Here is a 25,235-nt window from a genome sequence, read left to right on the forward strand (position 1 = left end):
TACATTGATCAGAACCTCTCCATTTGCAGTGTCAGAATTCATGGTCTGTGTGAAATCGTGAACCAATGAACTATTCATCAAAGACAAATGCTAATCCAGGCCATGGAGAGGTAACAACGTTGAATATGCTGGCAGATTTTCCTAGAGGGGCCCCAGCAATCATCTTAAATCATATTCTAATTGACTCTCCAGATTTTGCACCAGCCCTCAAATCTTGTTCTTGAAGCTTGGTCATCAAATACTTATATCTCTCATTGCATATTCAAGTAAATGAACCATTCCCATTTATTTGGTTTTGGCACATTAGTGTCTTTATCCAGAAAAAAATTAATATGATACTATTACTGTTCTATTATGGAATCCTCTGCTGGCTATATCTTCTATTTTTTCCAATAACAAATGCATACAGTGTGTGAGCCTCATCGATAGATCTTCACAAAAGCTGTTGTCGTGGTTTGCTGTGGCATAGATTTCTTCTTTAGACCATATGTGCAGTAAAACACTTGTGTGCACAATTAACCTATAATTCAGTGTGAGAATAGAACATTATCCTTCAAAGCATTTTAACAGGATTTCAGTGTATTTAGCATCTCCTATTCCGCTGTAAAACCCTGATGCTATGCTTATGCATTCTATTGACTTTATCTATAAAAGTCTTCCAAAGTTACACTAAAGCTTTCATTTTTGTCTAGAAAATTTAGATTGCATGAAAACTAAAATTATATTTGTGATGTTATACCATCAAAAGTAGGCATACTATTTGATAAAGACAAATGCAAACCCTGCAAGCACAACATGAATAAATAAATACCAGGTTTAAGTTAACAAGATCACAGAATTTTTATGCTGGAAGAGACCTTGGAGATTATCTAATGGTACGTGGAACTTCTTTGAACATCATGATGTTTGCCTTACAGCCTTGTACTGTTTCTTTCTTTTCTTTTCTTTTTTGTTTTTGGTGTGGTGGTACTGGGGACTGAACCCAAAGAAGTTCTACCTCCACAAGCTAAACCTCAAGCCCTTTTGTAATTTTTTGTCCTGAAACAGAATCTCACTAGGGTGCTGAGTGTCTGGCTGCTACATTGCTGAGGCTGGCCTTGAACCTGCAATCCTTTTATCTTAGCCTCCCAAGTACTAGGATTACAGGCATGCACCACTATGCCCAGCCTATTGTTTAATTTTTGTTAAGTGTCTTATCATTTTTACACAAATACTTTCAATTTTGCCCTGAATTATCTCATCTATTAAGTCATGAATTAGACATGCTGGTTTTATTTAGAAAAACCTAAGTATTAGAATTTTATTTCAGGTTTGTCTGCTCAAAAGCATCTTGCCTAGCCAGGCGTGGTGGCACACGCATGTAATCCTAGTACTTGGGAGGCTCAGACAGGAGGATCGTGGTTTGCAGACAGCCTCAGCTACTTAGTGAGGCCTTCTGCAACTTAGTGAGATCTTGTTTCAAAATAAAGAATATAAAATAGGGCTGGGGATGTAGCTCGGAGGTAGAATGCCCCTGGGTTCTATCCTCAGTACCACAAACATCCATGGCACATAGGCCACACTTGGGAATAAACACATCAGGTCTAAAGCTTTACCCCAAGGAAAGGGAACCAGCACTTGAATCTAGGTTTCCTAACCTGAATCCACTTTTCCTCCCATCTACTTAATTCTGGAAACTAAAATATGCCTCACTCAGAGAATCAAAGTGATTTATTTTTTGTTTTTTGTTTTGTGGTCCTGGGGGTGGAACCCAGGGGCCTTCTACCTCCGGGCTATACTCCTAGATCTATTTTATATCTTATTTGCAAACAGGATCTCACTAAGTTGCTGAGAGCCTCACTAAGTATCTGAGGCTGGCTTCAAACCTGCATGATCCTTCTGTCTCAGCCTCCCAAGTACCGGGATTACAAGTGTGCACCACCACACCAGCTCAAAGTGATTTTAATAATAAAATATCAGCAAATCAGTCCCCTAAACTCTAGCAAATATTAATATATACAGACACTGCTTAAGATTATTAGAATTCACTGTTAAAGTATCCAGGTTTTACTTCTTTTGTAGTGGCCGCAGCTCTCATGTAAGTTAAGACAGTCAAATGAAGTTTCCTAAAATCTCAAAAAAATGCATGTTATATTTCATTGAGGGAGTAAACAATATAAACTTTGGGTTTTAAACATTTTAGATGTATGTGTTCCTGATTCTCAGAGATGTTCAGGCACAAGTGAAAACTGATTGTGTTTCCAAGTACAGATCTCTAAAGAGGGACAACATTTGCTGACAGATAAGCCTTCTGAAAAAGAGGCTTGGAGTGAAGTAGTTTTGTGCTCTTCCTGCATCTGTTATGAACCAGCTGTGGGAACTTGGATAAGTCAATGACACTCTCTTTCTAGCTTTTTTTCCTCTACTTTGGAAAGAGGGAAAGAACTAAGTGTCCCAAGTCTCCATTCCTGGCAAAAGACTTCAGAAACAACTTGGTCTCTGAAGTCTCTTAAAACACATCTTTTCTCTTTGCAATTTTATTTCCTGCTTTCCCAGACGATGAAAAGGGAAATGCACTCCAGATCCATCCAAATATAACAAGACTTAGGGAGACTTTATATAGAGAGAAGTAAAACTGCAACTTAGGTCTGTAGATAGCACTTCCAGGTATGTCTAGAGGAAAATGGAACAAAGAAGCTGGGATTCCAGATACCACACCAAAAACCCCAGTGAAAGAAGATGTGATTTAACTAAGCCACTGTTCTCATTTACCTAAAATTACCAGCTGATGAAATTCTCCTTGCTTAGCTGTCCTGCCCCAGAACAGGCACAGAGCCGAAATATAGGAAGCACAGCAGAACTAGACGTATAAATGTGTTCCCGTCTGTAGCAAGGCCACTGCTTTCTTTTAACTGCTCAACTGCTGTATCAACACTGTTCTATCGCCAACTAATTATAGCTAACAAAGCCCACTGCACCAAGTGTGTGTCTCCTCTATTTTTTTTCCAAGTACAAAGTACAGGGCTGACATTCAATGAATATTAAGTGGTAACAATTGAATTCTTTGAGCACCGCATGCAATATGAATCCACGGTCCTTCTACCAGGGCCATTTGAGATGTTGTCATACCCATGAGGACAGCCACTGTGTCAGCCCCGGAGGTCTCTCAGATGGCACATTGTTGAGTTATAAATAACTCACCAGAGATACCCCACCCAAGGCTAAAAGTTTCTCGCTAATGTGACAACTAGGTTAATCTGTTTAAAATTCTGGGTAATGGCCATTTGAGAAAAGGCACTTGCACTTTTCTGAGTGTCCAGTGTCCACGTAGTCTAGTTGGTCAGTCAGTCAACTACTATTTCTTAAGCATTTAACTGTAAGCCAGGTAACATGGTGGGTGCTGAGAGGACAAAGAATTCCATCAGGGATTCTGCAATGATCCATCAACTGACTGCTTAGTAAATGCTTACTGATTTGACTGTTTGGTCATTTAGTTATTTCCTAAACATTTATTGTGCATCTTCTGTGGACCATGGGTTGTGCTAGGTCCTGGGGAAACAGCTATAAGCAAGTTTTAAAGGTTCATAGGATACATACATGTGTGGTTTACAAAACAATGTGTAAAGTATTATAACTGAGATGCTATGGTTAAAGGAAGAAATATCTGGTGCAGTGGGAAAGGAAGCCCAGGGAACTTTGCAGTAGGCACAGAAATCACAGATCATCCAATGGTAAGTCAATTTGGAATGGGTGGGACGAAGGATCCACACTCTTGAGCCTCGGGAGGCAAGAGAAGGAATGGAGCTGGGACTTGGAACTGAAACCAGCCCTAGAGCCAGGCACGGTTGTGCGAACCTGTAATCGTGGTACTCGTGAGGCTGAGACAGGAAGATCACAGGTTTGAGACCAGCCTCAGCAACTCAGTGAGGCTCTTTACAACTTAGTAAGCCACTGTTTCGAAATAAAAAGGGCCAGAGCTGTAGGCTGAAGGTAGAATAAACCTGGTTTCAATCCCCAGTACAAGAAGAAAGGAAGGATGGAAGGAAGGAAGGGAGGGAGGAAGGGAGGAAGGGAGGGAGGGGAGAAAGGGAGGGAGGGAAAAACAAGCACTAGACTTAGAAAATCACTAAGAACTAAAGCCTGTCCAGGAGATGAGAAGAGTGGTATGGAAATATTTAGCCTCTTTATGGACTTGTGAGTAAATAGGTGTGGCTGGAGCAGAGTCTCTGTGATCTTGGGCAACAGAAGATGTGAAAGGCCGGTGCATTATGGTAGCTAAACCAGAGCCATTCCTGAAGGCCAAGGAAGCCAGCCTCCTCTGACCCATCAAGATGCACAGAGGCCCACAGAGAAACTTGTACTTTAGGGAAGCTGATGTGGTACCATGCTTGACAGGCGAGGGGAGGAGAATGAGAGAAAAGGCTGGCTCAGAACTAACTAGGAAAAAAAAAAAAAAACTAAGCATAGGATGATAAAGCCAAGTCCAGTTGGAAAAAATATATATCATAGCAGAAGCATCATGATAATTATGTAAATATATATAGTAAAGAAGGACTGAAGAGCTGGGTGCAGCGGCACACACTAGTAATCTTAATATTTGGGAGACTAAGACAGGAGGATTACAGTTTTGAGGCCAGCCTCAGCAATTTAGTGAGGCCCTTCACAACTTAGTGAGATCTTGTTTCAAAATTTTAAAAAGACTGGATATGAAGCTCAGAGGTATATTGCCCCTGGGATCAATTTCCAGTACCAAAAAAAAAAAAAAATGGCAACATCTCACACTACTAAATCTACTATAGTTCCATCTTGTGCCTTGTGCCCATCTTTTACTTATCTGGATACTAAAATATAATTTGTGGAAGAAAATAATGATGATGATGATGATAACGATGACACCAATGGCAGCAGTTTTCAGTTATTTGACAGCGATTATTTTAATTTAATCACAACAGCTAGGGACTATCTTTTTCCCATTTTACACATGAGGAAACCTGAACTTAGATTAAGCAGTTTGGGAAGGCGCGGGTTTGGCGTTGGCTCCACCCACTCTGACTGCCCAGCTTCTGCTTTTATCCTCTGCTTCCACAACACAGCACACAGAGCAGATTCTGTCCTCAAGTAAGACACGCATCTGTCAAACAAATAATTACAACTACAACTTCAAGAACAAAGCATGGATCATCTCCACCTCAAACAGGTCTTTGCCTAGATCAGTCCAGTAAACACAAGGGACATCAAAAATATAATCATACTTCTATATGTTACAGGGGGTGGGGGCAGTACATGTAGAAGAGTCTTAGCTGTAATTTATTAAAGAAGTTTTTTTTATTAAAACTCTGGAAAAATGAGACCAAATTCTATCTTTCTCTACCTTTCTGACTCATGGAAGCCAAGTTTTCCAAGGTGTAAGATCTCCTGAGTAATTGTTAGTGAGCTTTATTGTTTAGTTAATTGTGCTTATCAGACACGCAGGTAACTTCATTTGGGCACGGCTGATGGGCCCTCTTTAAAGTGTGTGGCCATTCCAGTTGCATTTTAATGCTCCATATTGTTTTCCTCCAACTCTGTGTAGATACACTCACTTTCACAGAATTGGTCGTGCCTAAGGCAAGAAAGGACCATTTTTACCTAAGTATGGAACAGCATCTAAGTTTGTTTCAAGACAAATGTGTGTTTGTAAGACCACTTAACATAGATCACAACATTTAATGGGCTTTCAAAGTTAATCCCATACGATAAATTTTAGACATAGTATTTATCTGAACACTATTTCGTGATAATTATTTCATCTCATATCTTTATCCCTTGCTAAAATGGCTGGTTGAGTAATTAACCACAAAATTACATAGATCCATCTGGGTATGGTGGTGCATACTTCTAATCTCAGTACTTGGGAGGCTGAAACAGGAGGATTGCAGATTTGAAGTCAGCCTCGGCAGTTTAGTGAGGCTGTCAACAACTTAGCTAGACTGTTTCTAATTAAAAAATAAAATAGGGCCAGGGTATAGCTTGGAGGTAGAATGCTCCTGGGTTCAATCCCATAAGTCCCCCCCACACACACACAAATCACATAGATCCCATACAACCAAAGAACCCATGAAGAAGACATTCTTCTCTAGAAGTAACTACTAGAGTATTTCATAGCTCATGCTTCCCCATGGTTATTACGGGGCTGGTATATCCTAGCTACTAACACAATGGGTGATTTGCCTGTGATGGCCCAGCTAGTATGCGGTAGGCATGACTATAATCCCAGCATTCAATTCTAACAGTAACAAAGGGGAAAACCATCTACCATGTTGCTAACTTCAGGTTAGCACTGGCCAAACTCCTTCTGAATTTTCCTGTTGCCTAAGACTGTCAAGGTCTACCAACAGGTGTAACTGATAACTAGTCCTCCTCCCTTTTGAATTAGCCATTTCATTCTTTCATTCCAGTGGTCACAAACCATAGCCCATTGGCAAAATCTGGTCAATGCCTGATTTTGTAACATTTCACTGGAATACAAGCACATTCATGTGCTTAAATGTTGTCTATGACTGCTTTCAATATACTACAGCAGACTTTTACAGTTGCAGCAAACACCATGTGGCCTGCAAAACCTAAGATATTTACTATCTGGACCTTCAGAGTGTAGGTCAAAGAAGAAAAAAAATGAATACTCAAAAGAGCAATGCAATCTGGGGTTTTATTTATTTTGGTGGTACTGGGGTTCCTGGAAACCCTTCTACCTCCAGGCTACACTCCCAGACATATATATATATATATATATATATATATATATATATATATATATATATATTTTTTTTTTTTTTTTAAGCAGGGTCTCGTAAGCCAGAGAGACTGGCTTCGAACCTGCGCGCTCCTCCTGTCTCCACCTCCCAAGTGTGGGGATTACAAGCGTGCGCCACCACGCCCGGCCAATCTGGGGGTTTATATACCATCTTTATAAAGAAGAGGGGAAGGAACATATGCCAGCAACTTAGGGGACAGTGAGTGACTTTTAGGAAGGAGGAATAGGATGGGGCTCTTGGAAAAATAGATTGGAGGTACAATACTTTGTGACCGAGTTTGTCTGGCTATGTGGTTGACCTCTGGCCCTCTCCCCTATGATAAGAGTCAGTTTTCCCTGGCTGATGAAACTCTTGGGGAAAGGACTGATGACAGCTGAGTCCCTTCTGAAGGAACTGTCTTTGTCAGACAAGGGGAGTTCAGAGAGACGCTCTCCCTACACTTGGCACTTTTTAAGTGCCTCATCCCAAAATAATATACCAAAGCGGCATATTTGGAAGTGGAATGTCCAGAAAAACAGGAAAAAGTTTGTTCACTTCTGATTAGCATCTCAACAAAAATCTTTTTAAAAAAATTAAACAACTTTTATGATAGACACTTTGATACCTCCTCTAGTTACTACTAGCAATGCCTATATATATTTGTATATTTACTTTGGGCAGTATATATTTACTTTGGGCTTTTGCTATATTATTACTTTTAATCTTCTCAAAATCTCTGTGTGATATTTAGGTATGTGTACTTTTTGTATTCTTCTCCAATTTTACTAAGGCCACACATTACACTTAGAAGTTTGGATTTGGGTCCTGGCCTGTCTAATCCAGGAGCCTATGTTCTTAGCTATACAGTATTCTCAGAGGTATGGAGAAAAACTAAAGACTTTAGAGTAGGCATCCTTTGAATATAATGCTGGAGCCTCTGGGAATTATTTTAGGGATCATCTATCTCATAGAAATATAGGTCTTAGTCTTGGGGCTATTTTATTTATTATTTATTTATTTATTTATTTATTTATTTATTTATTTGTGGTACTAGGAATGGAACCCAGGGGCATTCTACCTCCAAGTGACACCCCTCCGCCCTATTTTTATTCTTTATTTTGAAACAGGGTCTCACTGAGTTGCAAAGAGCCTAAGTAGAATTGCGATCCTCCTGTCTCAGCCTCACAAATGCTAGGATTACAAGTATGCGCCACCACACCCAGCTTGGGGCTACTTTAGAACTCTGTAACCTGTAGATAACTGAAAGCAATACAAATTCTTGTCTATAAAGGCAAATAAACTCTGTCCAGTGGAGGCTTAACTGATTTCTACTTTAGTTTCCCATCTATTTGTAAATTACTCAATAATATTTTGTCCTATAGAAATTTGTGGTTCCTCTGTGAACATGTAACAACTTTCATGCATCCCTGATTCATTAATAAGAATTTTTGTGTGTGTGATGCTAGGGATTGAGCCCCGAGGCAGTCTACCTCCAAGCTACACCCCCAGCCCTATTCTTTATTTTTTATCTTTGGAAACAGGGTCTCACTAAGTTGATGCCAGCTTCACTGAGTGGCTGAGGCTGGTTCAGAGCCTGTGATCCTCCTATCTTAGCCTCCCAAGTACTGAGATTACAGGTGTGTGCCTTCATGCCTGGCTTAAATTTTTGATGTGTTCCTTTTACATCTGTATGAGGGTCAAAGTGGTTTTTTAAAATTATTTTACAGAGGTACTAGTATGCCATTTTTACCATCTTGAGCCATATATTTTCATCTGGGAGTGTGCACATATCAAAGTACAATCAATAGGGTCATCAATTACATGTGCCTATATACATATACACACTCATGGCAGGGGGAGGGAGAGTGAGAAGGAACTCAGGTAGGGAATAAACAGGAGCTGGGTGTGGACCCTGGCTCTGCCACTCCCCAGCTGTGAGACCCTGGGCAAGTCACTAAACCTCTCTAAGCCCCATTGATCTCATCTAGGGACCTTTACCTCATTCATAGATTGATGTTACTATCTCAGGAGTGGGTTCCACACCTCAAGAGTGTCTTCGTTATATAAGAAAGTTTGGCCCGCTAGTTTCTGCTTAAGTTAGTCTCTCTCTCTCTCTCTCTCTCTCTCTCTCTCTCTCTCTCTCTCTCTCTCTCCCCTCTTTCATCTCACTGTCTCTCTGTCTCTCACTCTCTCTCTCTTTCATCTCACCATTGCCTTCCACTTTGGATAACACAGCAAGAAGGTCCTAACCAGGTCTTTACCAGGTGGTGACATCTTGATATTAGACTCCGTATCTGTGAGGCATAAGCTTCTTTTTTGATATATAAATGACCCAGTCAGTCTGAACACCATATTAAGCCAGGCACACACTTGTAATCCCAGTATTTGGGAGGCTGAGTCAGGAGGATTACAAGTTTGTAGCCAGCCTCAGCAACTTCATAAGACCCAATTTCAAAAATAAAAGAGAGTTGTTAAATTTGGAAATTGGATGGCGACCGAGAAAAGCAGGGCTTAAGAGCCCCACTAACAACAAATCTCCATTACCACAAAATCAGCGCCTTTCATAGCCAGAAAACACCATCACCAGTGAAACAAAAAATTACCAGGCTCCAGAGAGAAAGCGGACTGAGAACAGAGCCACAGAGGAGATACACCGGCCTCACGCCCGAGGATACGGCAGACGCGGCAGCAGCGCCATACTGCCAGCGGCACCGGCGAATTCACGGGACGGCTACAGCAAGCCGAGGTGAGCCACTGCGGAACAGCCAGGCGGGATTTCTCCACGCAGAGAGCATCTAAAGATCCCAGTGGCCGAGCTCAGCACACGCTGCAGGGATTCAGAGTGGAAATCAAAACCAAGAAGAAAAACACCAGCCCCACAGCCGAGGGCGTAGCAGCGGCGCCATATTGCCACCGGCGGCAGCAGCACCGAATTCAGCGAGGCCAGTACAGCTACATCTGCGTACTCAAGAACAGTGAGTCAAATTGCGGGCCACAGAGGAGAAATCCCAGTACTGTACTCCCTGGGACTTGACCCAGTGAGGGAGGGGCGGTGGCGGAGATATCACACCAAAGGAGAACGTGCAACCTGGCACCCCCCATAGTCTAAAGCAGCCTCTATCGACTCCCTGGGTCGGAGACTCTGTGATACAACCCAGTAAAGGAGTAGTGGGGTCTGATATACTACAGACTCGAGATCCAGAGCACCTTAAGTGAAGCCGTAGTGACCCAGGGAAGAACCCAGAGAAGGCACAAACCTCCGAAATCATGGGAAAGAGGAATAACACTGGAGCAATGAATGCCCACAACCCCACAACATCAGAACCCTATAAAACAAAAAATCCGAGATTTTTAGAAGATCAAATCAGGAAAATAACTGTAGAAATAATAGAGGTGCTTTGAAAAGAACTCAGAGAGAGCCAAAAGGAGATAAAGGATGCAATTAATGAAGTAAAGGCCTCAATTCAAAGCACAAACAACCGATTAGAACACATGGAGAACAGAATCTCGCTCTTAGAAGATGAGCAATCCAAAAATGAACTCATAGTTTCTAATCTAGGAAAAAATATCCGACAGCAGGAATCTGATATTGAAGAAATATGGGCCCATTTTAAGAGAGCTAACCTAAGAATAATTGGAATAGAGGAGGGAAAAGAAAGTGAAACCAAAGGGATCAACAATCTCTTCAAAGAAGTAATAGCAGAAAATTTTCCAAACATAGAGCAAGAGGTTGAAACACAGGTCCAGGAAACTTATAGAACTCCCTTTAGACAGGATCGGAGAAGAGGATCCCCACGCCACATAATTGTCAAAATGACCAATGTGGAAGCCAAGCAGAGAATCTTAAAGGCAACAAAAACAAAGGGCCAAGTGGCATTCAGAGGCAAACCAATTAGAATCACTCCAGACTTCCCAAACCAAGTTATGAGAGCCAGAAGGGCTTGGAGTAACATATTCCAAACTCTGAAAGAAAACAACTTCCAGCCAAAAATTTCCTACCCAGCAAAACTTTCTATCAAATTAGATGGAGAAATAAGAAGCTTCCATGACAAACAGAAACTGAAGGAATTTATGCCTTCAGCACTAGAGAAAATACTCAGGGATTAACTACAAATAAGAAATAGGTAACACACTCCAGAACTAGAGAAACAAGATTTTCCATCCAACAGACAACTAAGATTGGTTATCTTTGGAAATTCATTATTTATGTTAGTCTTTTACCTATCTCTAAAGGGTATTGTTTGCCTTTATTGTTGTTAATTTTTAGGATTTCTAGTTGGAATATTAATATACCTTCAGATATAGAAATTGGAAATATTTTATCCCATTCTATTAGTAACTGTTAACTCTGTTTACATTGTCTTTGGATATACAATTTTTTTTTTAGGGAGTTTGTATACTCCTCTGTTGCCTGTGCCATTGAAATCATAACCAAGAAATCACTGCCAATTTCAATGTTGTGAGGTTTAATGACCCAGATTTTCTCCTAAAAGTTTATAGTCTTAAGATTTATATTTAGGTCTATTATCTATTTTGAGTTAATATTTGTATATGGGATTAGGTAAGGGTCCAATTTTATTCTTTTCCATGTAATTATTATTTTTTAACAATATTTAGTTAAAAGATTAATATTTCCACCACCAAATGTTCGTGGAAACCTTGTCAAAAATAACTTGACAATATAGGGAAGAATTTAGCTCTAGGCTTTTATTTAACTCCAATGGTTTATATATCTGCCTTTAGAATAATACTACACTGTTTCAATTATTGTAGCTTTATATGGTTTGAAATCAGAAAATATATATCTTCTAGCTTTGTTCTTTTTCAAGATCGTTTTGGGTACCTAGAGTCCATATTCCATATTAGGATAGATTTTTTTCTGAAAAATAAATATATAAATATATGATAGTTTCACCTAAAAAATAGAAAAAAAATATTCTCTGGTAAGAAAGAAAGCAAAAAGAAATATTGAAATGTTATCTTTAAGTCATCAAAAGCTTGGTATCAGACAAATGAAAATGTTATGTGAGATTATCATTTTTAATTTTAGATAAATTGCCATAATACTAGATGTCAACTACTAAGCTAAGCATGGGAGGAAGGGATAGGGAGAGAATGGGGTGGGGATTGGGTGGGGGCTGACTGGGAAAAATGTGCATGTATGTCTACAAAAGTATGTATCCTACTATGATGTATGAATACAGTGCACCAATAAAAATAAATAAATAAATAAATAAAAATAAATAAATAAAAGAATAAAATAGGGCTAAGGTGTAGCTAGGAGGTAGAATGTCCCTGGGTCCCAGCTCCAGTACCACCAAAAAAAAAAAAAAAAAAAATTAAGATATGCTTCTAAAGAGCCCAGCACACATTAAGTAATTGAGATTCTTCTATGAGAAATACTCAGGAAAGGAATGAGGTCTATTTGGGGATGGGGAGGTCTTTATAAAACAGGTTGAAGTTTAACTGGGCCTTGAAAAGTGAGTAGTTCTCCAAGTAGAGAATCAGAGTAATGTCACTCCACATGAAAGGAATAGTACTTAAATTTTGAGAAAGAGAGAGAAAAGGTCAAGGAAGGTGAGTCCCGGGGCAAGTTTCCAAAGTAGGCAATTTTCCATTGGGCACTGTATTTGCATGGTGACCTGCATTTTCCTAAATTTATTAAAGCTTATATCTCTCTACTTCTCAACTGTACATGGATTACTAAAGCCAAATAGAAATGCATTACCCAGGTAGAAATTTTCATAAGATCTGGACACCAAATCAACATGACTACAATTACAACATGACTTACAGTTACAACTGCTCACCCAGTTAAGGAACAAGTATTTTTGTTGTTGTTGTTGTTGTTGTTGTTGTTGTTGTTTTGAGGTGCTGGGGATGGAACCCAGGGCCATTCTATCTCTGACCTACACCCCCAGCCCTATTTTTTTTAATTCTTTATTTTGAAACAGAGTCTCACTGAGTTGCAAAGGTTCTCACTAAGTAGCTGAGGCTGTCCACAAACTGTGATCCTCCCGTCTCAGCCTCCCAAATGCTGGGATTACAAGCATGCCTCACCACGCCCGGCTCACAAGTAATTGTTTTATCCCAAATTTTATAAACAACAAAAAAGTATTAGGCAAAGAACGACTGAATCAGATATATGAATGCATTTCATATAGATCATTTAACACACTTTAGAAGTTAGTTTATAATAAATGTGTGTGCATACACATGCACACACACACACATCTATATGTATATGAAACACACACACACACATCTATATGTACATGATAATATTTTCAACACATAAATTCAGCTATATCTTCCTTTAATCCTAGACAGATTCACTTCTTTCTATACCTGGTTTCATGTCATTTTCACATTTTATTAATCTCATGAGGTTCACATTGAGATTTCCCTTGCTCTATTCCAAATGGCTCACTCTCTTGGACACTTTGGATAGAATGAACTCCAGATAATCCTCAGGGCTGTGTCAACATTTACTAGAGTTCACTAGAAAGTCTTCACCTGCCCTCTGCATAATTCTGACCCTTCTCTCCTTTCCACGCCTTCATACCCTCATACAAATGCTAAACTGAGAAAGACCCACTCTTTTTAAGTGTGTATGCTGCAAAATCGCTTATTGTAGAGATCTGCAAGTCTGCTAAGACCAGGGATGTTAGCTATCTCTTTCTGCTAGTGAAATGATGGGTATATGAAGACTATTACTCCACTTTGGCTTTGGGGCAGGAACATAGCCTTGTCAAAAAAAAATTTCTTAAAAAAAAAAAATCACCCCTACAGGTAAGCAGGACTCCCAAAGCCCAAGTGTACCATGTCATTCCAGCCCCAGCCCCAGGCTCCAGGCTCTGCCTTATGATTTTTTCATGCTCTCTTCCTCCTGAAGAAGTGGCCACATGACTCTCGCCACCCATAAAAGCCGAAGTGAGTGTACTTAGCTAAAGGGCATTGCCATGATTTTTCTCTTCCACGTGAGAAAGTTAGCCTTGAAAAAATCTCTGGCTCTCTACCAGTTTTAAAATCATCTTTTGCCGGGCGTGGTGGCACACTCTTGTAATCTCCGCACTTGGGAGTCTGAGACAGGAGGATCGCACAGGTTCGAAGCCAGCCTCAGCTACTTAGTGAGGCTCTCAGCAACTTAATGAGACCCTGTTTCCAAATAAAATATAAAATAGGTCTGGGAGTATAACCTGGAGGTAGAAAGCCTCTAGGTTCCACTCCCAGTACCACACACACACACAAAAAAAAAATAATAATAATAAAATAAAATCATCTTTTGAGGAGGGGTGACTAAGGGGGCGTGGTCAGCTTGAATCTGCCCCTCCCCCTCCCATATCGATTGCTCTTTTAAAAAAGGTATAAGAACAGGGGAGCCCCCCCCCATCAAGCCTTCAGATTATTTTCTAAGGTAGTGTCAAATTCTCAACATTTTAATAGGCCATACCCCTCAATGCCCATTGTAGGAGAGCAGTCCCGGCTGATAGATTGTTTGATTGGCACTGGGGCTGGGGCTGCTCCATAGAGACAATGCCATTCCTGCAGAAATATGGGTAGAATGGAGACCTGAGAATTGCCCCTGAAAAGATTCATAATCCCCAACTATAAAACAGCCTCTGGTTCCCAAGAAATTACCGTCTTTCTCTCCCACGGCGCCATGCATCGTCCCACTAGGCAACGCGCTGGGAATGCTGAGCCTGTTGCAGTCAGGGTAGCAGAACTGATCTAATTTCTCTTTGTTTGCCCTGACTCTTGAGCTACATTAAGACTGGGGACCAGTAAAGACTCTCTTTATGGCCCCGCAGAGGGATGCAACAATAGCCGGAATCTTGATGGAGTCTGTCGAGGCAAAACTTTGCCGAGCTGGGTGCTGGTGGCGATGTAGAACATAGATTATTTGTCTAAGTAATTGGCCTGAAGGGTGTGGGCCAAGCTCTCCCTCACATCTACCCTCGATGCTCCCGAAGCTTGCAGGGCTGAAGGAATGGGTTCCTTCCATTGTCCCCATATTTCTGAGCAAAAGAGTAAACCACAGCCAGGCCTGTCAAGGAGCGCCCTATTAACCAGAATGCACCACCCAGGAACAGATTCAGTAAGATCTCCTGCCAGGTCCAGTCCAGGACTGGCCTTTCTTGATGAGAAGTCACAGATCAAGCTGATTGGTGAAGAACACACTAGGATTCTGGGTGAGAGCTTTTTCTTACAGGGGATTGAATGTAACTCACTTGACTTGTAGGCAAACTAGACTCCTGTGGCAAAGCCCCAGTTACAATTTAAATTCAAGTAATGACTCCAGCCCTCTGGCCCCGCTGCTGTTCCCTTCTTCCTTTACCAGGTGCATTGGTGGGGCCCTTGATACTTTTGTAAAACCCTGCCTCATATATAACTTTATTTTATTCATACTTTATAGGAAACTTAGTATTCCCACTGGAGTCTTAGATTCAGAAGGGTTAAGTGACTTGCTCACGGCCAATGTTGGCCACAGAACCGGATCCAGCCTCCTTGCTTCTCAACTCCCAGTAATAAAATAATGGCTACCATCAAGGAATGCTATTACCATGGGCCAGGCATTGTGCCAAACACTTTATGAACAGTACCTCGTCTATTCCTTGCAACCCTACAAAGTAGTTGTTATTAATCCCACTTTACAGATGAGGAAGACTGGGCTATGTAGTCAGTTAAGTCCCCCAAGGTCAGAGATGTCATAAAGGGCAAAGCCTCAATTACAAGGGGAGTCTGTCTGACTCCGGTGCTTATTCATTATTAGACTGCCTCCCAGGCCAATCCTTTTTCCCTTAGCAAATCCAATTCTTAGTTGAAAAAAAAAATACACATTTTCTCCAGATTTCAAATAAATTACTTTTAAATACCCAATAAACTCATGCAATTCTAGTTTTGACAACTTCAGTAATGTCAAACAGAAAACGCTCTAAAAATTCAAAAGTGCTATCTTTTTGTCAGGTGTTTTTATGGATCCAAATATCGTTGACTTCCATCTCTTATTTCATTTGAAAGAAAAACAGATGGTTTAATATAAATTCCTGTACAAATTTTACTAGACTCCCCAGAAAACTTTATGAGCATGGTAAGTTCTGGAGACAAATGGCATGAACTTAAATTCCAAATACAGGCTGACAGCCTGGAGGCTGTGAGCGAGTTACTACTTCAAATGCCAGTTTTCTCACATTTACATTAGGGGTAAAAATTATTCAGCTCCTAAGGATGTGGTACGGGAGTAAAAATGCACGGACCATGAGGTACAGGGCCAATAATTATTGTAATGATTATTGTTCTGTTGTCATTTCTGTCTCTGCAAAATTTCTTAGGCCTGCCCTGATTTAACCAGGTTGATGAAACCGAAATATTCTCCCTTGGTGTTGATGCAATGTTCCAAATGCAGATCTCATATAAACAGATAATAAAGCACTCTATGCCCTAACTGCAAAAGAACATGCCATTTTGTAAGTCAAAGTTCAATCCCATCTCTTCAAATTATTATTCACCTGGTACTTTTAAAACTGTCAAGTCTTCTATATCACCTCCATCCTCGGGTCAAACAAGTGTTATTTTACACAGTGTAATGTGTGAATTCAGTCAAACAGAAGCCACCTAAGAAACCAGCCAGGGACGAGTGAATTTCTCTGATCCACAAAGAAGAGTTTCCTCAAAATATATATTTCTTTATTTACTGTTAAAAAAAATCTGACTCCCCCCAATTATAAAATATATGCTTACTAAAGTTAGGGATAATTAACTTTCATAGGATTGGGATTATATATAAATAAAAAGGAAAGACAGATGAAGCCATAATTCTGCTACCCAGAAATAGCTACTGGTAACATTTTCATATCTTTCCATTTCCTCTTTCTGCTATGAATTTTTAAAAACATAATTGGGATCATTCTGCACTCAAAATGTCACATACTGGGTTTTGTTCTTTCCTTCATGTTGTTGTTCCGCTGAAACCATTATAACATCGGCATGTTCTGTGTTACTGCAGGCTCTCTATAAACATTTTCACTGGCTACAGGATATTACATGGGTTAGTTTGGTCATAATTTTCTTAACCGTTTCCCTTTGCTGAGCTCCCCCAAAAGGCTTTTAAGCTGTCAAGCCCAGACAAGATTTCGAGATGCACAGCCCCGACGATGGGGCTGCCTGGGATCCTAAACTGTTCACTTCAGGAACCGGCTATGTAACTTCTCTGCAGGTGAGAAACACCATGCGTCCTATTCTTCAAATGCCAACGGACTATGAGCCCAGTGATGTGTGAACCCCAAATGCCAGTGGTTCTGGTCAACAACTACAGCAACTCCTCTAAGATAAATAAAATAATGTTCTCACAGCCCTGGCCACCCACAGCAGATGCTGGGAGAAGCACAAACACGTCCCACCTCCGCAGCCAGCGCCCAATGCGAACCAGGAGCGCGGATGTGAGTAGCTTCTTATCCCTCCTTCCTATGTTCAGTTTATTTCCAGAAGCACCCTTCCATCGCCGCTCAACACCATTTGCTGCCAACCGCACCGTAAAATCTATTTTTTTAAAGTAATGTATCATGTTCATTATATTTTCTTTCAAGGGGGGAAAAGGCAGAAGGACAAGGGTTAGATAGAAAAAACAATGTCAATCTTGCTTATGGTCACAGAATGGAACACTGATGTCAGAAAACCCCATTTTTAAGGCTCACTCAATAGCATTATGATCACACAGGAGCCAAACTTCAAGGACAAGCCTTTCTATTTAGATATGTTGTGGTGGTCATGAGAGAGAAAATTTGTGTGTTCCATCTGCATTCCCCACAGTTAAAACAAACAAGGATTTCTGTTTTGAGCAGTTAAAGGTTAAGCAAAGAGAAGATGGCACTTGCGAATTTCTAGGCACACTAGCCAAAATTCTGAAAAATCTTCACTGTTTGTGTTAAAACAAGATTAAGGAACAGAAATGAAAACGCATCCAGTTGAAAATCAGAATGACTTAATGGAAAAGAATGGGCTTTGTCTCAAAAAGAGCTGGACCTTACACCTGATTCAAACTTCAGGAAGGATGGGTAAATGCCCACTTCAAAGGGTCCTTTGAGTATTAAATACAACACTTAAAACTCCAAGTGCCCTCTGTGGCACAGAGCAGGTATGTCCTAAAATGTAAGGATGTCAATATTATTGAGGACAGTAAGAGAAGCCTATGCTGCGAGAAGGGGAAAGCGGTCAAGGAGTTGGACTGCCCCAGCAACATTCATAAACACATGGCCAAGGGACTAGCGATCAGAAATCAGAACTACCACTTCTTTCTGTTAACTTCATGAAGCAAACTGAGAACTAGGAAGAAAAAGCACACCCTTCCTATACTTAGTTCATCTTGAGGCAACCTGACCCATTTACGGTTCTCGGGCAACTTGGTGATTTTTTCCAGCACCTACAGAGCCCAGTTCTCTTCCCAGGGATCAGTCCCCTACCCATGGCTGCAGCTGCTTTATGGCTACCATCCAGTGTAGGCCACAGCCAGGCTTGCCATTCAGACTTAACCACGGGCAGCATTCACAAAATCGAATCCAGGCCTCAGCTTCTTGGGAACAAGTGAGTCTATCACCTCTCCCTGTTGCCTCTCATTTTCCATTCTGGAAAATGGCCTTCTGCCTCCTTTCTGTTACTAAGCCTTGATACTATAATTCTAAATCCTACAATCAATTTGTCCTTACCTCACTCCTTTAAAGCTAGGCTCTCCTTTTAAAATTTCTACCATGAACGTTCAGAATATCCATTTGAATTCTGCTACCTGCTGTCACACTTTCTTGAGATAGAGGATCCCCTACATTTTCTATACTTAGGTCTGACGCCATGTGCTGGCCTCCCTGACCCTGGTTCACAAATACACAGCCTCACAAATCCACATGACCTCTTGCGTGGCAGCTGCTCACACCAACCCCAGATGTTCACAGGTCACCTCTGGGGATTCTGACAAGGGCTCTGTGAAGCCCACTCTGCTATCTTCTGGATGCCATTGCATAGAGACCACAGCATTATCATCTATTCAATTTACCCCACAAGACAACCTGTACTCACTCAACTGCAGACTTTTCTTCTTTATTTGACTGAACCCAGGGACATTCTACCTCTGAGCCACACGCCCAGACCAATTTCATTTTTTATTTTGAAACAGGATCTTACTAGGTTGCTGACAGTCTTATTAAATTACTGAGGCTGTCCTCAAACTTGCAATCCTGTCTCAGACTTTGAAGCACTGGGATTACAAGTGTGTGCCACCTCACCCCGCCAGATTGTGTTTTGTTTGTTTGTTTGTTTGTTTGTTTAATGGTGGACTTTTCTTATTCCTCCCCATAAACTTATCTCTGGTCCCCTGAGCTGGTCACAGCCCTGACTCAGGCCCCCCGAGAGCCCAATCACTCCAAACCCCCAAAGTGCTCTCTTTTCTTACCTCTATGGTATTAAAAGAACAAATTTATAGACTTTTATGACCAAAATCAGTTTTAGAGCCTACTTTATATCTTAGTTAAGAAGATGAGACTCAGCTATTGGTATCAGAGTGCAAATCCACAACAATGCTGACACTAGAAACTCCCAGACCTACCCTCCACGCCCCCACGATTCTGAGACAAACACATCTAGGAGCCATTGAAGGAAATAAATCCTTGACACATTCCTCTTGAACCTCCAACTCTTGTTTCCAGTCAGCAAAGGATGCAGTCTTTGCACCTTTCTTTCACACTTCTATATCAACATGTCACTTAAGAAAAATCTCTTTTTCCTTGGATCCCAAGTCTACCTCAAGGTCAAAAAATTTTCCCATTTTAAATTTTTTTTCACTCAGTCTTGGGTAGCTGCCTAAGTTATCAGTCTTGAGGGTTCCCTCTGTAATTGCATTTCCCGTGAGAGTGATGTTCCCTCTCACATCTCTTCTCACTCCTAAAACATTTAGGTGGATATTCCAGCAAGTAACAGAAGGAACTCTAAGGAACTCTGGTCTAAAAGCTTAGAGTACTTGACATGCAAGGATCCTTGGAGACCATCTCCTCTAACCAATATTAGTCTCATCTTACATTTGGGGGGATTGAGGACTGCTCCATTTGACTTTAAACCCAGCCTGCTTTTCTCCATGTCATTACTCAGACTCCTCATAACGAGTCTCTCCATAATCATGTTTCTGAACGAAGATGTCATCCTAGGTCATTCTTCTTTACAGAGCGCCTCAATCAGTGGAACGATTCCAAAAATAAGTTCGTGGGTCTGGATTCTATTTACTTCATGGCTCTTTGTGACTTCAGTTCCACATGGTTTTATCATGAGCATAGTTTTGGAAAAGAAAAGAATATGGTCAAAATCCAAACCTCTAACCCATGATCTGTCATTACCTCCTCAACAGACTATCAAGACCCATAGATCCAGGTAAATTTCAGTTTCACTGAAAAGCTGTAAATGTCAGGTCACTGTGGGAAGCCCCTTTTAGTCCTCCCCCCTTTTTTCACCTGCAAAATAGACATAACCCTAACTACTTGGTGAGAATCAAATAATCTTAATAAGATATTTAGCTCTTGGCTAAGTATACAAGCACTCAATAAATGGTAGACATTTCATTATTATTATCTGTCATATGGTTTGAAAGTAAAATGTTCCTTGGACCTCATGCTCCGGAAGCAGCCATGCTTGGAGGCGGGTTCCTGGGGGAGTGGTGGCTGGAGGCAGGACCTGGCTGGAGGTGGCACCTGGGGGCGGAATCTTGGGGACTACATATGTCCCTGGGCCCCTTCCCTTCCTCTTTCTGCTTCCCATCATCATGCCCTGAAGACCTTGACAGCCAATAATAAATGAACTATATAAGTAAACCAACGGAACTCTCCAGACCTGAAAGCAAAATTATGTGTGTGTGTGTGTGTGTGTGTGTGTGTGTGTGTGTGTGTCCAAGTTTTGTGTATTTCAGGTATTTGGATCTCTAGTTAGGATGCCGACTGCAACATCCTCATTCTTATTACCTAGGATTTTGCCTTGTTTCATCTGGCTTGTCTCTCTCCAGCTGATTTCCTTGTTCTGACTTAGGCGGCATGCCCTATAGTCCAGAAGATTTAAGATGTCTCCAAGAAGAGAGAGAAGGGGCTAAACAAAAGTAGTGCTTAGCCAGCATAGGAAAAAGCCACTGCAATGAAAAAAATATATATCTACAACAATAAAGATTTGTTTTATGTCTTAGGCTATGACACATTGTATATTAAGACCTGTACAAATCATCAGCAAGCCTTATTTTAAACCATTTTCCCCCACAATGAATTTAGGCAACTATCACTTGAACTTGTTAAATGGTTCCAGACTTGCGCTTTGTTTGCCTGGCACATAGCAGGAATTCAATAAATATTTGAATGAGTGAATGAATAAAAGAAAGACTATGCCAAATAAGCAAATGCATATTAAAATGGAAACAGTTGTACTGGCTATTTTATTTGTAAGGTTAAACTAAGTTCTTAAATATTCCTATCTTAAATAGAGGCATAAATTCAACTTTTTGTTGTTTTTGTTGGAGACCATGTATAATTTTGTATAATACAAAATTTAAGAACTCAAATATAATTTTGAGACTTTATGGATAGTTTCATCTATTCATGACTGCTGATAGCCCAAAAGCGGCTATTAGATCAAGACAGATTATTAGCTTCCACAATAGTATAACAAATAGCTAATTCATGTTCATTTGGAAATGCTCTTCTCTAATTATTGTCAAGTTTAACATATATTCATAGCCAGATAATCTATTGTGACTGTCAGTTTTCTGTTGTTTAATTTACCTTTTAAGGAATGGCTTCATGCTAAATAACCTATCAGTAAAAATCCCTATGACCCGGTACAGTGGCACACACCTGTAATCTTAGAACTTGAAAGGTTCAAACAGGAGGATCACAGGTTCAAGGCCAGTCGCAGCAACTTGAGAGAGAGAGAGAGAGAGAGAGAAAGAGAGAGAGAGAGAGAGAGAGAGAGAGAGAAAGAATATGGATCTTTAAACGTCCATGTTAGAGCCTATAATTACAGATATGCAATGATTTCAGTCTCCAAGTTGACAGACTCTATTTCCCATTTATAAAGGATCATTTAAATCAACTATTGGGCCAGCTTTTCTGTATTTAACCCAGTACCTTTGTGAGCAAGAGAGAAATTTCTATAGTAATACAAGCATGAGAGCTCTCCATGCGAGGACCATAAAGGATCCAATGGAAGGCAGGTAGCCCAGTGAGTCTGATGAGGCTTGTGGTCAAAGCGAGAGGTCCAGTGTGAGAACTCACTGATCTGTTTTATTCCTTGGACACACTGAACTGGAACTGGAGGGGCCTTACCAGGAAGGTAGGAGAGGATATGAGTGAAGGTGCTTTCTGTGGCTAGAAAACACGGAGAGCTCTTTCTTTTTGTGCTCATGAACTGGCTCCAAAGACAATAAGAAGTGATGGCAAAACACTCTCAGCAGTGCTAGTATTGCAGGAATAGATAAAGTAACACCAAAGCACACCTACGCTTCCAGACACACATATGTATACATGTTTGCCTCTGTTTATTTATTTATTTTTTTTTTTTCGGTACTGAGGATGAAACCCAGGGGAATTCTACTTTCGAGACACACCCCCATCCCTATCTATTTTTTTTATTCTTTATTTTGAAACAGGGTCTCACTGAGTTGCAAAAGGCCTCACTAGTAACCGAGGCTGTCCGTGAACCATGATCCTCCTGTCTCAGCCTCCCAAATGCTGGGATTACAAGTATGTACCACCACACCCAGCTTGCTTCTGTTTTATTACTACTCACACTCGTAATTTATTAAAAATAGAAGAAAAATCTGGCTTGGTAGTTCATAGTCACACTTCAAGCCAATAGTCTTATCAGGATAATGCTAAATCCTTCTCTTTCCTCTAAACTAGAATTCAGCTATTCCCAGGTAAGAACTGCCTCAATTATAGGTATTTTTGTGTGTGGTACTGAGTGTAGAACTCAGGGGCTTTTCTACCTCCGGGCTATACTCCCAGACCTATTTTATACTTTATTTGGAAACAGGGTCTCACTAAGTTGCTGAGAGCCTCACTAAGTAGCTGAGGCTGGCTTCGAACCTGTGCTATCCTCCTGTCTCAGCCTCCCAAGCGCGGGGATTACAAGCGTGCACCACCATGCCCAGCTAATTATAGGTATTTTTAAACTGCTTTTCTCATTTTATTTCTCTCTCATTTTTTCCCTCCTTCCTTTGTTCTTTTTATGTTTTTGGCTGGGGAACATACCAAAATTTGAAAAGAAAAAAAAAGTAAAAGCACAAAATACTTTACGGTCACAACCAATTCTTTTCAAATGTTAGCAAACCTGGTCTTTCTCATTTGGACAATTACAACCAAAAGAAGGATCTAGTTTCAAAGAGCAGCTGCTCATTTGAAGGGGGATAAGCATGGTTAATTTTTTCAATGAGAAAATGGTGATGAATGGAACTGAAAATAAAGATATCTTTAAAGCTAAACTAAAAAAAATGTTATAACTCAAGAAGGTCATCAATTTGGAAATATTATCCAGAGAATTTTTCAAATCACAGAAAGGAGCTTTCGGGAAGTCTTAAGTGACTACAAATGAAAAGTATGCCTTGGAGATCACTTGAAATAAAAGTCCCAGTAGTCACGTATGCAGCTCTATATCCTGAACATCAGCGGCAGAGGAATCTATGGGTGACCACAGGGACCCCGATGTGCACAATTATCCTCTCTAAACCACACCACCATGGTAACAAAGGTTTTTACAGTTTTTTACTAATAAAAATTAATTTTAGATTTCAACAAAGCTTAAATTCTTATGACTTTGTAGTACTGTTTTGCACACTACAACAAAGTGATCTTTAAAATCACCCTCAATACTGGTTATGCAGCCTTTTGGTTCGTAGAGATTTATTTTGTGGAGTCAGGTGTGATGGCCCACAGCTGTAATCCCTATATTTGGGGAGCTGAGACAGGAGGACTGCAGGTTTGAGGTCAGCCTCAGCAACTTAGCAAGACTAAGTAACTTAGCAAGACCCTGCTTCAAAACTAGAGGAAGAAGGAGAAGGAGGAGGAGGGAGAGGAAGAGGAAGGGAGGAAGAAGGGGAGAAGAGATTGAGAGACTGATTATTGCATGGAACGTATTTAATTTGTATACTTCTCTATATTATGCTTCAATTTAAAGTTTACTAACTGAAAAGAAACTATACTCAATCTTCTCTTTCCACGTGAAATGTTTTTCCTAGATACACATTTAAAGATAATATGAGAACATAAAATGTGAATCTCCTTTGAAGTCTTATTGACACAATTGAGCCAAGTGTGGTGGCACCTGCTTGTAATTCTAGTACTTGGGAGGCTGGGACAGGAGGATCACACACAGGTTTGAGGTTAGCCTCAGGAACTTAACAAAGCCTTCAGCGACTTAAGGAGAGCCTGTTTCAAAAAAAAAAAAAAAGGTTGGTGGTGTAGCTCAGAGGTATACAATGCTCCTGGTTTAATTCCCAGCACACACACACACACGTGTAAAAACTATCCTATTCTCATGCTTTAATTTACCACTCATCTCAGTTTTTCCTATTCCTCTCTACTGTTTACTCCTGTGAAACATATTTTTAATACCACTCCCAAAATCAAAGCTCATCATGTGTTGTTGAGTGCCCCCACTTTGCTGGGGTACCACTGTAACTGGAGCACCTTTTCTTTCGAAAACAGTCTTCCCATTTAAGTAAAGGGCATAATCGTGAACTAGCTGCCTGCTGCCTTGTGAGCTTTTATCAATAATGCAGTTAATAAACAGAGGTTTTGTGGGTAACCACATTGTTACAGGTTATCTAAGGACTCGTACCTTTCCTTTGACTTCTAGCTTAAAAATTCATGAATTAAGAGACCCTCCATGGAGGGGGGAGACCCATTTATGAAACAGGACATTCATTCATCACCGAAATTACTGACTTTTAGAGTCAGCGATTATTACTGTTGTATCAAATGATTTATTTTCAAGGAAATAAGTAAGGAATCTCAAAATGACTCTTGAGCAATTTGCCTTAAGGATACCTCTTAAAGAGGCAATTAGCTCATACTGGTCACTAAAAAAAAAGAAGAAGAAGAAGAAGAAGAAGAAGAAGAAGAAGAAGAAGAAGAAGAAGAAGAAGAAGAAGAAGAAGAAGAAGAAGAAGAAGAAGAAGAAGAAGAAGAAGAAGAAAGAGGAATATAACGGTGACTAACTTTGGTTGTTGTTTGTTTTTTAAATTATGTAAACCATTTTCTGCAGCCAACTGACCGCAAAGCTTCAGATTGCTTTATATGTTCAACCAACACTGACTGGCATTTACTCTTAGTAAGCAGAAGTTGTCGCAGGCGGCAGAAAGTGATTAGCAATCACTTGCAACCCGACATGAGATAGTCTTAAAACTCCCATTTACCCCCTACTGAACCAATATCTTAGCTCATTCTAGAGGACTCGAATGAGAATTCCTCG

At 40.4% G+C, this 25,235-nt stretch overlaps 1 protein-coding gene across 1 annotated transcript in view; it reads right to left on the reverse strand.

Annotated features, from left to right (window-relative positions):
- Positions 1–25,235, reverse strand: part of MPPED2 (metallophosphoesterase domain containing 2) — a gene marked incomplete at both ends in the record, with an annotated part of 183,605 nt that overhangs the window by 137,732 nt on the left and 20,638 nt on the right. The gene's annotated exons all lie outside the window — the stretch shown is intronic.

This window comes from Muscardinus avellanarius, assembly GCF_963383645.1.
Source record: "Muscardinus avellanarius genome assembly, chromosome: 1".
Lineage (NCBI taxonomy): Eukaryota > Metazoa > Chordata > Mammalia > Rodentia > Gliridae > Muscardinus > Muscardinus avellanarius.